Genomic DNA, 16,219 nt, shown 5'->3' with positions numbered 1-16,219 from the left:
AGCAACAGAATACACATTTTCTTTAGCACACATGGAAAATTCTCCAAGATCACATGTACGACCAAAAAAAGTCTTAATTTCAGAAAATTGAAATATCAGGTATCGTTTCTGACCACAATAATATGAAACTAGAAAATTAGATGAAGCACACTAGAAGATTTGCAAATATAGGGAGATTAAATAGCATGCTCCTGAACAGCCAATGGGTCAAATAAGAAAGGAGAGAAAAGGCCTTGAGACAAGTGGAAACACAACATACCAAAACTTAAGGGATATACCAAAAGTTCACTGCATTCAGTGCTGGGATCAAGAAACAAGAGCTCTCAACCTAATTTTACACCTCAAGAAACTACAAAAAGGAATAAAGCCCAGAGTTAGTAGAAGGAAGGAAATAAAGATCAAAGTGGAATAATACATGAAATAGAAACTAAAATGAATCTGAGAGCCTTTTTTTTTTTTTTTTTTAAAGAAAATTGACAAACCTTTAGTTAGACTGAGGACACAGGATGCAAAATCAAACATGAGGAAGAAGTTGTTACAACCAATAGACCACCAGAATACAAAGGATCCTAAGAGACTACTATGAACAGAGTACAACAAATCAGGCAACCTAGAGGGCATGGAAAATTCCTAAAAATATACTACCTACCAAATCTGAATCATGAAGAAATAGGAAATCTGAAGGGGCCAATTACTAGTAAGGAGATTGAATCACTCATTAAAAACATCTCAGCAGGGGCACCTGGGTGGCTCAGTGGGTGACCTGATGGGATGGGATCATGAGGTGACCTGAGCTTCTGCCTTCCGCTCAGGTCATGGCCTCAGGGTCCTGGGATCAAGCCCCGCATCAGGCTCTCTGCTCAGCAGGGAATCTGCTTCCTCCTCTCTCCCTGCCTGCCTCTCTGCCTGCTTGTGATCTCTATCAAATAAATAAATAAAATCTTTTTTAAAAAATCAAATAAAAGTTAAGGACCAAACAGCTTCACTTGTGAATTCTATAAAACATTTAAGTAATAACATCTGAATAATTTCTAACTAATCCTTCTCAAACTCTTAAAAAATTGAAGAGAAAGGAATACTTCATTTCATAAGGCCAGCATTACCCTGGTATTAAACTGGAAAAGGACACCACAAAAGAATTATAGGCCAGTATCCTGATGAACATAACTGCAAAAAGCTCTACCAAATACAAAACAAATTCAACAGTGAAAGGATCATTTATCATAAGTGGGATTTATTCCAAGGATGCAAGGATGGCTCAATACCTGGAAATCAGTCATGATGCATCTCATTAATAGAGGATAAAAATCATAAGGTCACCTTAATATAGATGAAGAAAAAACATCCAACTGAATTGAATATCCATTCTAAAAACAGTGGGTTAGCAGGAATGTACCTCAACATAATAAAGGTCATATACCACAAGTGTACAGCCAACATAGTAAAAAATTGAAAGCTTTTCCTCCTAAGATCAGAAACAAAACAAAGACGCCCACTCTCCTCACTTTTATCCACCTAGTATTAGAAGCCCTAACCACAGCAATTAGGCTTTGGGAAAGGGAAAGTCATCCAAGTCAGACTCGACCAAAATACTATTAAAAATAATAAAATTCAATAAAGTTCCAGGGTACAAAAATCAACATGCAGAAATCTGTTGTATTTCTATACACTAACAATCAACTATCAGAAATTTCTTTTTTTTTTATTAAAGATTTTTATTTATTCACTTGACAGAGAGAGAGATCACAGGTAGGCAGAGAGAGAGGGAAGCAGGCTACCTGCTGAGCAGACAGCCCAATGCGGGGCCCGATCCCAGTACCCTGAGATCACGACCCGAGCCAGAGGCAGAGGCTCTAACCCACCGAGCCACCCAGGCACCCCTATCAGAGAAATTTCTTAATCCTATTTATATTTGCATCAAAAAGAACAAAATAGGAGTTTAACCAAAGGGGAAAAACCTGTACACTGAAAACGATAAGACACTGATGAAAGAAATTGAAGGCAAATAGATGAAAAGATATTCCATGCTCTTGAAATGGAAAAATACTGCTAGGATGTCCACACTACTGCCCAAAACAATCTCCAGATTCAGTATAATCCCTATCTAAATTCCAGTGGCGTTTTTCTTAGAAATAATACCAAATTTTATGTTGGACCACTAAAGAACCCCAAATAGCCAAAGCAATCTTAAGATTTTATTTTCAAGTAATCACACACCACATGGGACTCCAACCCACAATCCAGGGTTTGAGAGCCACAAGCTCCACCAGCTAAGGCAGCCAGGCTCCCCTAGCCAAAGCGGTCTTGAGAAAGAACAACAAAGATGGAAGCATCACGCTTTTTTATTTCAAGCTATGTTACAAAGCTGCGGTAATCAAAATAATCTGGTACTGGCATAAAAACAGACACACAGATCAATGGAACCAAATAGCCCAGAAATAACTCGCATACATGGTCAACCAACAACAAAGAAACCAAGAATATAATGGATAAAGGACAGTCTCTCCATTAAATAGTGTTGCTTAAACTGGATGGCTATATGGAAAAGAATGAAACTGGACCACTGTCTCACACCATATGTAGAAACTAACTCAAAATAGATTGAGGCCTGACCATAAGAGCTAAAGCCATAAAACTCCTAGAACATCAGTGATAATCTTAACATCAGTCTTGACAATAATCTTCTATATCTGACAACAAAAGCAAAGGCAATAGCAACAAAAACTAAGTGTGATAGCATCGAACTAAGCTTCTGCACAGTGAAAGAAACTGACAAAATGAAAATGCAACTTACAGTGGCTCCTGGGTGGCTCAGTTAAATGTCTGCCTTCGGCTGGGGTCATGATCCCGGTGTCCTGGATCAAGCCCTGAATAAGGTTCCCTGCTCCGCGGGAAGCCTGCTTCTCCCACTCCCCCTGGTTATGTTCCCTCTCTCACTGTCTGTCAAAATAAATAATTAAAATCTTAAAATAAAAATGCAACTTTAAGGTGAGAGAAAATATTTGCAAATCATTTGCTTTGGGGTTAACACCCAAAATACATAGAGAACTCTTACAACTCAAAAAAAAAAAAAAAAAAAAATCTGATTAAAAATGAGCAGAACACTTATCCAAAAGAAACAAAAACAGTAACTCAAAAAGATAGCTACACTGCCATATTCATTGCAGCTTTATAACAGCCAAGATAGGGAAACAACCTACGTGTTCATCAATGGATGGAAAAGTGTGTGTGTGTGTATACATACACATATACACACAATGGAATATTATTCAGCCATAAAAAGAAAGGAAATCTTGCTATATGTAAGACATGGATGGACCTTGAGTGCATAAATTATGCTAACTGAAATAAGTCAGACAATACCATATGATCTTGCTTATATGTGTAATTTTTTTTCTAAAGATTTTTATTTATTTATTTGACAGAGAGAGATCACCAGTAGGCAGAGAGGCAGGAAGAGGAGGCAGAGAGGAGGAAGCAGGCTCCCTGCCGAGCAGAGAGCCCGATGCGGGGCTCGATCCCAGGACCCTGGGATCATGACCTGAGCCGAAGGCAGAGGCTTTAACCCACTGAGCCATCCAGGTGCCCCATGTGTAATTTTTTTTTTTTTAATCTGAACTCAGAGAACAGATGGGTGAGTAAAATGAGTGAGGTGATCAAAAGGTACAAACTTCTAGTTATAAGTCATGGGGATGTAATATACAGCGTGGTGACTATAGCTAACAATATTGTATTGTTTATTTGAAAGTTGCTAAGAGTAAATTGTAAAAGTTCGCATTACAAAGAAATTGTATGTGGATGGATATTAACTAGAGTTGTTCTGAGCAAAATCCAATCTTAGTGTCATATAACTGAAACGAATATAATGTTATATGTCAATTATATCTCAATTTTTTAAAAAGTGAATGTGAAACACAAAGTAAAGATTGCACCCTGAGGCAAAAAACAGTGTATCTTATCTTAATTGCTTCTGTCATGGCCAAAGTATATTACTTCTCCCAAATGCTCTACTTATCCCAACACTAACTTTTCTCCCCCCAAAAGGAGTTAAATATAACGAAAAAGAAATAATAATGGTTATATGAAAAGAAATTAAACAGACACGTAAAGTCGGCTTACTGGAATTTGTTTACATTGGGAGGGACTCCAAACAAAACCTGTAAGGAAATCGGGGATGCAGAAATGGGCAGAGGGAAAAGTTGAACCATTATGAAGTTTCAACAGATTTCCCTTTCAGATCTTTAGCTGTCAAGCTGAAATGACCCTCCACAAAGCCTGGAATTAAGTAAGGCACTGTGGTTTGAGACATACCCCACCTCAGCATTTGGTTCAGACTCTGCTAGAAATTAGCAGTCCTCCCAGGCAAGGCAGCTGCCATAAACTGAGAGCCATTTCCAGAGAAAACATCCGCTTCCGGGAGAAGTCAGTTGCCAGCGCCTCTGGAAAGAGCTGCTTCTTCATGGACGGGGTTCTGGGTGGTACACGCCAGCATCCGTACAGAGTTCGCCTCCTAATTCTACAAATGCTGGACTAAGAAATACAGGTCCTAGAAACCCAGAAGTCCTGAGGAATTAAATCACTGAGGAAATAGCCAGGAGAAAACAAACCAGAAAAAGAGCCTGGCATTTGGGACAATTTGTCCCCTAAGAATGAATATGTGTAGATTCCAGAAAGATGGCTAAGGGCCTGAGAAACTGAACATTTGATTTTTTTTTTTTTAAACCATGCAGTGCAAGTGGGAAACAAAACCGGTATCAAGAAGGATCAAGTAGGTGGTGCTTGAATAACTACCCAAGGCTTTGAGTTGGCTTAGAAATAATGACTACCAGAAACTTCCACAGACTGAAGGCCAGTTTTTAAATATCTGAATTATAATTCACTAATGTAATCCAGGGTTGTTGATACCCTAAGCTGTCTACCAAACACACACATCCTCCTTGGAAGAAGATAATGTCATATTGGGCCTCACATTTTTATTATAATTTTTAAAAACTTTTTAAATTTTAATTATTTACTCATTTGACAGAGAGGGTAGAGAGCATAAGCAGGGGGAATTCAGGCAGAGAGGGAGAAGCAGGCTCCCAGCTGAGCAAGGAGCCCAGAGCGGGGCTCAATCCCGGGACCCTGAGATCACCCAGGCACCCCTTTTATTATAATTTTGACATGTAAAAATCAGGGCACACAAATAACCAGGTACACAAGGAAACCAAACATAATTCAAAACTGAAAAATACCATGGAAAGGAACATACAAGATCCAAATAAAGGAGCTATCAGAAACAGATTTTGTAATAACTTATCTTTAACATGGTCAAGGGAATTTAAAAATTGAGAATCTTAGCCAAAAGTAGAAATTGAATTTAAAATGGAAAAGCTGGGGCGCCTGGGTGGCTCAGTCGGTTAATTGCCTGCCTTTGGCTCATCATGATCCCAGGGTCCTCGGATCCAGCCCTGCAATGGGCTCCCTGCAGGGAGCCTGCTTCTCCCGCTCCCGCTCCCGCTCCCGCTCCCCCGTTTGTGCTCTCAGTCTCTCTCCCCCCGCCCCCCGACAAATAAAATCTACAAAATGGAAAAGCTGGAACTGAAAGGCATCATAAGAGATAATTACAAACTTGGTAAGTGGCTTTAACAACAGATTAGCTATAACTGAAAAGAAGCAAAATGGCATATGTAATTCTCTTGAAGGAGAGAAGAAAAAGCCAATTGTATGTGTAAAATTACGGGGTAGAAAGTTTCCAGAACTAATGACATCGAACAACAGATTTGAAAGCACCACTAACCCCGTGCAGAATATGCCAGAGAAAACCACATCGAGGCACATTATGGTAAACTGCTGAAAACTAAAGCAAAGGTAAGGAGTAGCCATGGCAAGACAGGGAGGAACATATTAGCTTTAAAGGAGCCACAGTTCAACTTCCGGATGACCTAACAAAAATAGTGGAAGCTGGAAGAGAACATGTATATATTCCAAGTAAAAAATAGCCATATTAGAATACTGTACTTAGCAAAAGTATCCTTTAAGGAAAAAAGTGAAAGTTATTTTCAAATAAAATTAGAGCACTCCCTATCAGGAGGCCCATACTAGAATGAGTGGAACAGGCAAATATTAAAATATAGGAAAGAAGAAGAATTCTGTGATAAAGAGAAACCTAACCCAAAGGATGAAAATGCCCAGAAGCATACTTGGCCATGAGGTGTATCCTGATTACTATGACGTAAAGCAAGGGATCACAAATTTTCCAAAAAGCAGACATTCCATTTAGTTAGCTAACTGCATCTGTCACAACACTCAACTCTCTTGTGGCACTGAAATAGCCACAGACAATACATAAATGGACACTTGGAAGGGGAGAGAAAGAAGAGGCGTACTGTTCATTCTCAAACACGGAGTGCCTCTCCTGTGCCCCGTGCTATACGGGGCATGGGAGATCCAGTGTGAATAAGGAAAGCCTTTGCTCTCTACCCAGTGGGACAACAATATAATTACAGATTGTGAATTTTAACAATCAGTAAAAATGACCTTCTGAGATCCATTGTAACTTGGTAGAACAAAAAAGCTATCAGTCCATGAACCATTAATATCTCCTGTGTCAGTCATGAATATGACTTCAAACATTTGAGTGTGAATCCTGTGAAGTGTTGTTCCAAGTAAGACACTGGTATAAAGGCACAGTAACTTGGGTTCACCAAAATCTCTTTCTAAAACAGCAGATTAGGGGCACCTGGGTGGCTCAGTGGGTTAAAGCCTCTGCCTTTGGCTCAGGTCATGATCTCAAGGTCCTGGGATCGAGCCCCACATCGGGCTCTCTGCTCAGTGGGGAGCCTGCTTCCTCCTCTCTCTCTGTCTGCCTCTCTGCCTACTTGTGGTCTCTGTCTGTCAAGTAAATAAATAAAATCTTTAAAAAAAATAAATGAAACAGCAGATTGAAGGACAGGGTAACAATTTTGGTTTTTCTTTGTTTTGATCTGGCTTTTAATTAGATATTAAAATAAGCCCCAGACCACTAAAAATGAGTGACAGCTAGAAGGAAATCTCTGGTAGGTTTAAACTCAATGTTAATTTTATCTCAAATTTGGCGTTTTTGAATACAAAGAACAGGAAAAAAAAATGCATTTTGGGGGCGGTGCCTGGCTGGCTCAGCTGATAGAACATCCTTGATCTCAGGGTCGTGATTTCAAGCCCCACTGGCTGTTAGAGCTTACGTACTAAAAAAAAAAAAAAGAAAAGAAAAAGAAAAAAATCCTACACTTCAGTTCTCAGGAAAATAGTTATGTATAAAAAATAATTAATAATTTTCACAGTTTTATGTTGACATATAGCTCTGCCTAAACATACGTCTAACAATAAGAATGTGTATTTAATACAAAACAATTTTAAATAGTAAAATAGAGCTGACACTTCTATTTCCAACTTGGAAGTACAAGGCGTGACAAATGCCGAGCAGGGGGTGTGCTCAGAGCCAAGATCATGTGCCTGGGGAGCTCCTGGAAGGGGAGACCTGGGCCCCCGGGAGCAGAAGAACGCTGGGCCGGGCTTGTAGCCGCTGCTGAAAGCCAGTGCGGGCAGCAGGTGAGACATGTGAGCAGACACGGGGATTCAAATCCAAGTCAGGATAAGAGAGGTCAAAGGAAGCTCAACGGTGCCATACGGACGGAGAGAAGGGTCCCCTGTCACTTCCTGCCATAGGGAGGCACCACTTTTAAGTGTGAAGAGATCTGAGCCCAAAGATTTGCAGCCCCGAGAGAACGCCTGTGGCGGGGAAAGTTGGAGAACAAGATGACTGACTGTTGGTGATCGGCGTTCTCAGCAGACAGCATGTGGGGAGGCTGGGGGGTTGATCCTGTCTGTCAAAGTGAAAAATTAACACTAACTTTTTTTTTTAATTGCACTAGAAATAGGTAGGCTCTACATAATGAGATCCTGGAATTCAATTTCACTGAGACCAATTATTACACAAAGTAGAACAGCAACTTATTCTGAGGGCTGGGGAGTAACGTTATACACGTGTAACGGTAGGGCCTAAGTTGTCTGTGACAACCCCAGCTACGTTACAAAAAAGTTCTCAATAAAGGTGATTATTCAATATACTACACATTTTTTTTCCTGGTCCCAAATAAATTAATAAACAGAAAAAAAAATACCATCAGAGAAAACATCTAGAATTTGGGTTTAAAAATAACTTGTTCTATCCTTCTGTCTCAGCTCTGCCAGGTGAGCTTGTAACACTCTGCCACTAAAAAGAAAAAAGGCTGAACAAACACAAGCTACATCGATTCGAAGTCACTAGAGAGTTTCTAAGGCAACTAACACCCACGGTGCAAAGATTCTGGGAGAAAGGACATGTAGGGAAGTGATCTAGGCTAGCTGTCTTCTCGGGTATTCACGAATTTCCATGTTGTGTCAGGTGAGAAACTAAGGGAAAAAACATGCAGGCGAAGAGCGCAGCAGAGGAGTGCCTAGTGGCTTAGTGGGGTACCTGTCTGCCTTCTGCTCTCCGCCCAGCCAGGAGCCCGCTTCTCCCTCTCCCTCTGCCTGCTGCTCACGGAAGGAAGGAAGGTGGGTACAGCGAAGCATTCATTAGACTCACAACACTGGAAAAACAAAACCACCTAAGGACCTCAGGAGGGAGGCCTCTCAAAACTTCAGGCTCTCACTGTGATCCCTGAAAGGCTGCATCTAGAAACTGAGGTGTGCTAAAGGTAGTCGACTTTATCACATCTGAAGTCCAGCCAGGAAAAATACCAGTCTTGATTGGACTGAGGTGTCCCTGCTCTCGTTATTTGTCAGAGGATATTGTGAATCCTTTCTGGAAAAAGTAATTTCATCCACAGCTTCTACTGTTTTTCATATACAATCCCCAGTTTCTCATCAGAACTTACCAAACATACCAGGAAATAGAACGAAAAGAGAAACAGATCTATGGGTGCTTGGATTGGTCAGTTGGTTAAGCATCTGACTCTTGATTTTGGCTCAGGTCATGATCTCAGGGTTGTGAGACTGAGCCTTGCATCAGGCTCTACACTGAGCAGAGTCTGCTTGTCCCTCTCCCTCTGCTCCCCTTTCTCTCAAATATTTTTTTAAGATCAAATATTACAGAGAAACATACCCACACAGGGAATTCACACAATGGACTGTGACCGGACATGGACTTTGAAATAACCAAGATTGACACAGCCAATAAAATATGAACCAACAGTGAGTATTATCACCATAGAACTGGAATCTATAAAAAATCAAGTGGGAATTCTATAACAGATATATAGAGAACTTTATGTATGGGATAACTACCAACCAGACACAGGTAAAGAAAGATTAGTGAGTGTAGGTCAATAGAAACTATCCAGACTAAAGTATAAAGGAAAGGTACAGGGGGTGCCTGGGTGGCTCAGTCAGTTAAGACTCTGTCTTCAGCTCAGGTCATGATCCCAGGGTTCTGGTATTGAGCTGTGTCGGGGCCTCTGCTCAGCAGGGAGTCTGCATCTCCCTCTCCCTCTGCCTGCAGCTCCCCCTGCTTGTGCTTTCTGTGAAATAAATAAAATCTTAAGAAAAAAGAAAAGTACAAAAAACCCCATAAAACACACCAACAGACATGGTGCAAAAGTCTACATACACGTAACTGCAATCTGAGAACGGATGAGAAAGCAGCATTCAAAGAAACTATGGTTAAGAATTTTTCCAAAACTGATGAAAGGCACCAATAAAAGAAGCCCTTCGAGGGAAATGCTCAACATCAGGGAAATGCAAATTAAAACCATAATAAGTTATCTCTTCACACCCACTAGAAAAACCATAGAAAAGATACATAAAATAAAAGATACATAGAAACAAGTGCTGGGGAGGTTGTGCAGATGCTGGAACCCTAACACTAGTGATTCCTTAACCTTAACACTAAGTGATTCCTTACTAGCAGGAATGTGAAGTGATACGGCCACTGTGGAAAATAGGCACTTTAAAAATGTTTTACTTATTTATTTGACAGAGACAGACACAGGGAGAGAGGGAACGCAAGCAGGGGGAGTGGGAGAGGGAGAAGCAGGTTTCCTGCTGAGCAGGGAGCCCAACGTGGGCTCAATCCCAGGACCCCAGAATCATGACCTGAGCCAAAGGCAGACACTTAATGACTAAGCCACCCAGGCACCCCCAAAATAGGTAGTTTCTTAAGTTAAAAGATAAATTTACCTTGGGGCACCTGGGTGGCTCAGTGGCTTAAAACCTCTGCCTCCAGCTCAGGTCATGATCCCAGGGTCCTGGGATTGAGCCCTACAGCAGGGTCTCTACTTAGTGGGGAGCCTGCTTCTCCCTGCCTCTCTGCCTACTTGTGACCTCTATCTGTCAAATAAATAAAATCTTTAAAAATTAAAAAAAAAATAAATTTACCTTATGAACCCGCAATTCCACTTCTGAGTAAATGCGTAAGAGAAATGAAAACTTGTCCACACAAAGATGTGTATGCAAGTGCTCAGCAGCATTATTCATAATAGCCAAAAAGTAGAAACAATCCAAACGTTATCACCTGACAAGTGAGTAGACAAATTGTGGCATATCCACACAACAGAATTCTGTTGTGATAAAGGAGTGAACTGATACACACTGACTGGACCTTTGAAACATGCTACGTGGAAAAAGCCAGACACAAGAAACCACATATTATAGGAGTTCATATCCATTAAATTTTCAGAAAAGGCAAATCTGTAGAGACAGTGGACTACTGATTTCCTGGCACGAGCCGTGAGAATGGGAAGTGAGGGCAAAAAGGCACAAGGGATCTTTTTGGGGTGATAGAAATATTTTAAAATAGGATTGTGGTGATGCTTGTACATCTTTGAATATACTAGAAACCACTGAAATGTACAGTTTAAATGGGTGAATTTTATGATTAAGTAAACATCCTCAATAAAGCTGTTTTTTTAAAAAGATGAAACAAAGATGTTTTAAGATGCAATTGTCTTAAAACTAAGAAGATTAATTATCTTTAAACCTACAGTAAACTTATACAGAATCATAGGGCACCTGGGTTGCTCCGTCAGTCAGTTGAGCATCCAACTCTTGACCTCAGCTCAGATCTTGATCTCGGGGTTGTGACTTCAAGTCCCATGTAGTGCTCTACTGTGGTTGTGGAACCTATTTTTTTTTTTTTAATTAAACTTAGGCTGAATGAAAATGATCCCAGATGGAAACATGGAAATGAGAAAAGGGATAATGATCAATGTGGGTAAATTTAAGTAAATATTACTATATAAAACAACAACACCAATTTTGCATAGGATTTAAAATGTCTGTAAAATTAAAATGCCTGACAATAATATCAAAGGCTGGAAAGAGACAAAGAGAGTATATTATTTTGTGATACCAATGTTATTTTGGAAGGGATAAAAGTAATGGATATGGGGCATCTGGTGGCTCAGTCAATTAAGCAACCGACTCTTGATCTCAGCTCAAGTCATGATCTCAGGGTCATGAGATCAAGACCTGTGTCGGTCCCCACACTGCCCATGAAACCTGCTTAGGGTTTTCTCTCTCTTCCTCTGCCCCTCACCTCCTCCCTCTCCCTTTCAAAAAAGAAAAAAAAAAAAAAGCAATGAATACTACACTCTAATAAATCAAGGATGCATGTTGTGATTCATAGGTTAACTACTAAAAGAATAGTGAAAAAATCACAATAAGCCAAAAGGGAGGAGGAGTATAGATAATAAATATTTGATTAATCCAAAAGAAGTAAGGAGAGAAAAAGGAATACAGAATGAGTGAAATAAATATACAACAAGCAGTAAGATAGAAGAGTTAAACCCAAATATAGTCAAAAGTATATTATATGTAAATGATCTAAGTAATTAAAAAGCAGGTTATTCAAATCTGTAAAAACCAAATAAAGCAAGTATATGCTGCTTGCAGGAGCCACAATCTATAAGTATACTTAAAGATTGAAAGTAAAAGAGTGGGGGAGGCCGGCAGAGTAGGAGGACCCTAAGATTGCCTCATCTGATACAACTAGACAATACTCACATCAGCATAAATAACCCAAAAAACAACCCAAGACAAGCAGAACAAGCTAAAGGGAGAGAAGAGGTCACATTGAAGAAGGTAGGAATGATGAAGATGTAGTTTGGGAACAAAAGGGACCATGGCCATCATCCATGCTGGAGAGGAAACCGGGGTTGTGAAGGACAGGATACTAACTCTCTCATTGCGAAGCTCACACAGGGAAGACAAATCCCTGTAACATTTGGCTCTGAAAGCAACATTGGCTGAATCCTGTGAGTTCTTACAATCAGTGGGATTTAAAGCCTGGAATTTTTAAATTGGGGGGTTCAGCTTGGAGGATGTTAGGAATCTGAGTCCCCACCCTTAAACAGCCAGCAAAGAGATACAGTGTAGAAGCAGCAATTTGAAAAATGCCAGGGGCAGATGGGAGAGTTGTTTACTCATCTCAGAGCATATCCTGCAGAGACGGAGTGCAGGGAGGCCCCAACCCCAGGAACAAAGGAACTGGCATGTACCACTTTCCTCTCCCACCCTCCAGGATAAACATATGGCCACCTGCACCAACCTGCTCTGACACTGCCTAACTTGCTTACACCAAGCCCCACCCCCCATGTGCCCCTCCTAGTCATGTTTGCCTCAGTCCTGGTGCTGTGGGCCACTTCCCCCAGAACGCAGGCACAAACCCCATTAATATCTCATCTTTCGCAGGCCTTGGTTCCAGCAGCAGTGGTGGCAGCATGTCACATTTCGAAAGCAGATCAACATACACGTTGTTAAAACATCATGCCCCAACCATTGAGGGACCAAACACTGCCCACAATAGGAAAAGAAAGCTACTGCAGATAACTGGACTGAAAGAAAAAAAGGCCGGGACTCAACAGCAAGGGACATACAACACACACAGGAGACACTCCATGGAGTACCAGACCCTGGGGAACAAAAGACACTGTATGACAGGGCACTACAGGACCTCTTCATAAGCCTGTTACTTTCAAAAGCAAAAGACATCGCTAACTTTCCTAACACACAGAAGCAGAGTCAGACAAAATGAGGAGACAAAGGAATATGTCCCAAATGAAAGGACCACACCACAGCACGAGACCTAAGCAAAACAGATATAAGTAATATGTCTGACAGAGAATTTAAACTAATGATCCTAAAGATACTCACTGGACTTGAGAAAAGAGGGGCAAACATCAGTGAAACCCTTAACAAAGAGATAAAACAAGCACCAACCAGAGATGAAGACAATAAATGAAATTAAAAATACACTTGATGGGGGCACCTGGGTGACTCAGTCAGTTATGCTTCTGCCTTTGGTTCAGGTCATGATCCCAAGGTCCTGGGATCAAGCCCTGCATCAGGCTCCCTGCTCACCAGGGACTCTGCTTCTCCCTCTCCTGCTCTCACACACTCTCTCTCTCTCTCATTCTCTCTCAAATAAATAAATAAAATCTTAAAAAATATATACTTGATGGAATAAATAACAGGCTAGAGGAAGCAGAGGAATTAATTAATGTCCTGGAAGACAGAGTAATGGAAAGTAACCAAGCTGAACAAATAAAAGAGAGAAAAAAAATTATGGAAATTGAGAACAGTTTTAGGGTAATCAGTGACTGCATAAAGTATAATAACCATCACATTATAGGGATCCCAGAAGAAAAAGAGAGAGAAAGGAGGACAGAAAATTTATTTGAAGAAATAATAGCTGAAATATTTCTTATCCTGGGGAAGGAAACAAATATTCAGATCCATGAGGCACAGAGATTACCCCCAAAAAAATCAAACTAAGGAAGTTCATAACAAGACACAAAATGGCAATAAGCAGTGCTAAAGAAAACTTTTTTTTTTTTTAAAGATTTTATTTATTTATTTGACAGAGAGAGATCACAAGTAGGCAGAGAGGCAGACAGAGAGAGGGGGGGAAAGCAGGCTCCCTGCCAAGCAGAGAGCCCGATGCGGGGCTCGATCCCAGGACCCTGGGACCATGACCTGAGCTGAAGGCAGAGGCTTTAACCCACTGAGCCACCCAGGTGCCCCTAAAGAAAACTTTTTAAAAAAAGATTTTATTTATTTATTTGACCGAGAGAGAGTGAGAAGGGAACACAGCAGGGGAAGTGGGAGAGGGAGAAGCAGGTTTCCCACTGAGCAGGGAGCCTGATGTGGGGATCGATCCCAGGACCCTGCGACCCTCACCTGAGCGAAGGCAGATGCTTAATGACTGAGCCACCCAGGTGCCCTTAAAAAACTTTTTAAAGCCTCAGAAGAGGGGCGCCTGGGTGGTTTAGTCAACTAAGTATCGGCTATTGGCTCAGTCAGATCATGATCTCAGGGTCCTGGGATTGAGCCCCATAGCAGGCTTCTTGCTCAGTAGGGCTCCTACTTGTCCCTTACTCTCTGCTTGCTGCTCCCCCTGCTTGTGCTTGCTGTCAGATAAATAAATAAAATATTTTTAAAAATAATAATAGGGGTGCCTCGGTGTCTCAGTGGGATAAAGCCTCTGCCTTCGGCTCGGGTCATGATCCTGGGGTCCTGGGATCAAGCCCCGCATTGGGCTCTCTGCTCAGCAGGGAGCCTGCTTCCCTTCCTCTCTCTCTACCTGCCTCTCTACCTACTTGTGATCTGTCTGTCAAATAAATAAATAGAACCTTAAAAGAAAAAAAAAGGAGAATACTTCTTAAAAAAATAATAATAATAAAGCAGAAGACAGTTACACACAAGGGAAACTGCATAAGGCTATACGTGGATTTTTCAACAAAAACTTTACAGGACAGAAAGGAATGGCAGGATATATTCAAAGTGTTGAAAGGGGGGAAAAAAAGTGCTGAAAGAGAAAAGATTCATAGAATAAAAGGATATAAAATATGACACCAACTACCTAAAAAACACGGAAGGTGGGGGAAAAGAATAAAGAACGGGTAAACAGGGGCACCTGGAAGACTCAAGAAGTTAAGCACCTGACTCTTCAGCCGAGGTTTTGATCTCAGGGTTATGAGTTCAAACCTTGGGTTGGGCTCCGTATTGGATGTGGAGCCTACAAAAAGGGAAAAAAAAAAAAAAAAGAATGGGCTCAGAGGCACCTGGGTGGCTCAGTGGGTTAAGCCTCTGCCTCAGGGTCCTGGGATGGGGGCCCACATCAGACTCTCTGCTCAGCAGGGAGTCTGCTTCCCCTTCTGTCTCTGCCTTCCTCTCTACTTGTGATCTCGCTCTCTGTCAAATAAATGAACAAAATCTTAAAAAAAAAGAAAAAGAAAAAGAAAAAGGAATGGGCTCAAACAACCATCAACTTTGTATAGACTACGACCTGCAGAAGATATAATATACAAACCTAACCACAAATCAAAAAGCAGTAATAGGTATGTAAAGAATAAAGAGAAAGAAATCCAAATAGATCACTAAAGAAAGCCAACAAACCATGAAAGAGAGCAAGAGAAAGATCAGGAAAAAAAAAAAAACAAACAAACACTACAAAACCACCCAAACAAGTAACAAAATGGCAATAAATACATATCAAAAATTACTTTGAGGGTGCCTGGGTGGCTCAATGGGTTAAGCCTTTGCCTTTGGCTCAGGTCATGATCTCAGGGTCCTGGGATCGAGTCCCACATCAGGCTCTCTGCTTGGCAGGGAGCCTGCTTCCTCCTCTCTCTTTGCCTGCCTTTCTGCCTACTTGTGATCTCTGTCAAGTAAATAAATAAAATCTTTTAAAAAAATTACTTTGAGGGTCACCCAGTTGGCTAAGTAAGTAAAACAGGTGATTCTTAATCTTGGGGTCATGAGTTCATGCCTCATGTTGGGCATAGAGCTTACTTAAAAAAAATAGTTAAGAAATAATTACTTTGAAGGTATATGTACTAAACACTCCAATCAAAGGACACGGGGTGCCATATTGGATAAAAAGACAAGATCCAACCACATATTGCCTACAAAAGACTCATTTCAGACATAAAAACACCTGCAGATTTAAAGTGAGGAGATGAAGAAACATTTATCATGCAAATAGATGTCAAAAGAAAGCCAGGTTAGCAATACTTGTATCAGACAAAATAGACTTTAAGTTCCATTATTTAAGTAGCCACACTAAGAAAAAGAAGAGTGATTTAAAGCCAAAATGTACACAGAACGATTGAAGGTAGAATTTAATGTCATGGGAAACAAACATACAATAGAGAATGATCAAAGCAAAAAAAAAAATTGATTCTTTAGGATGCTAAAAAATTAATAAACCTATGAGCAA

The sequence above is a fragment of the Mustela nigripes genome, chromosome 6, assembly GCF_022355385.1.
Source record: "Mustela nigripes isolate SB6536 chromosome 6, MUSNIG.SB6536, whole genome shotgun sequence".
Lineage (NCBI taxonomy): Eukaryota > Metazoa > Chordata > Mammalia > Carnivora > Mustelidae > Mustela > Mustela nigripes.
The sequence above is the reverse complement of the archived record's forward strand: the minus strand, read 5'-3'. Positions refer to the sequence as shown.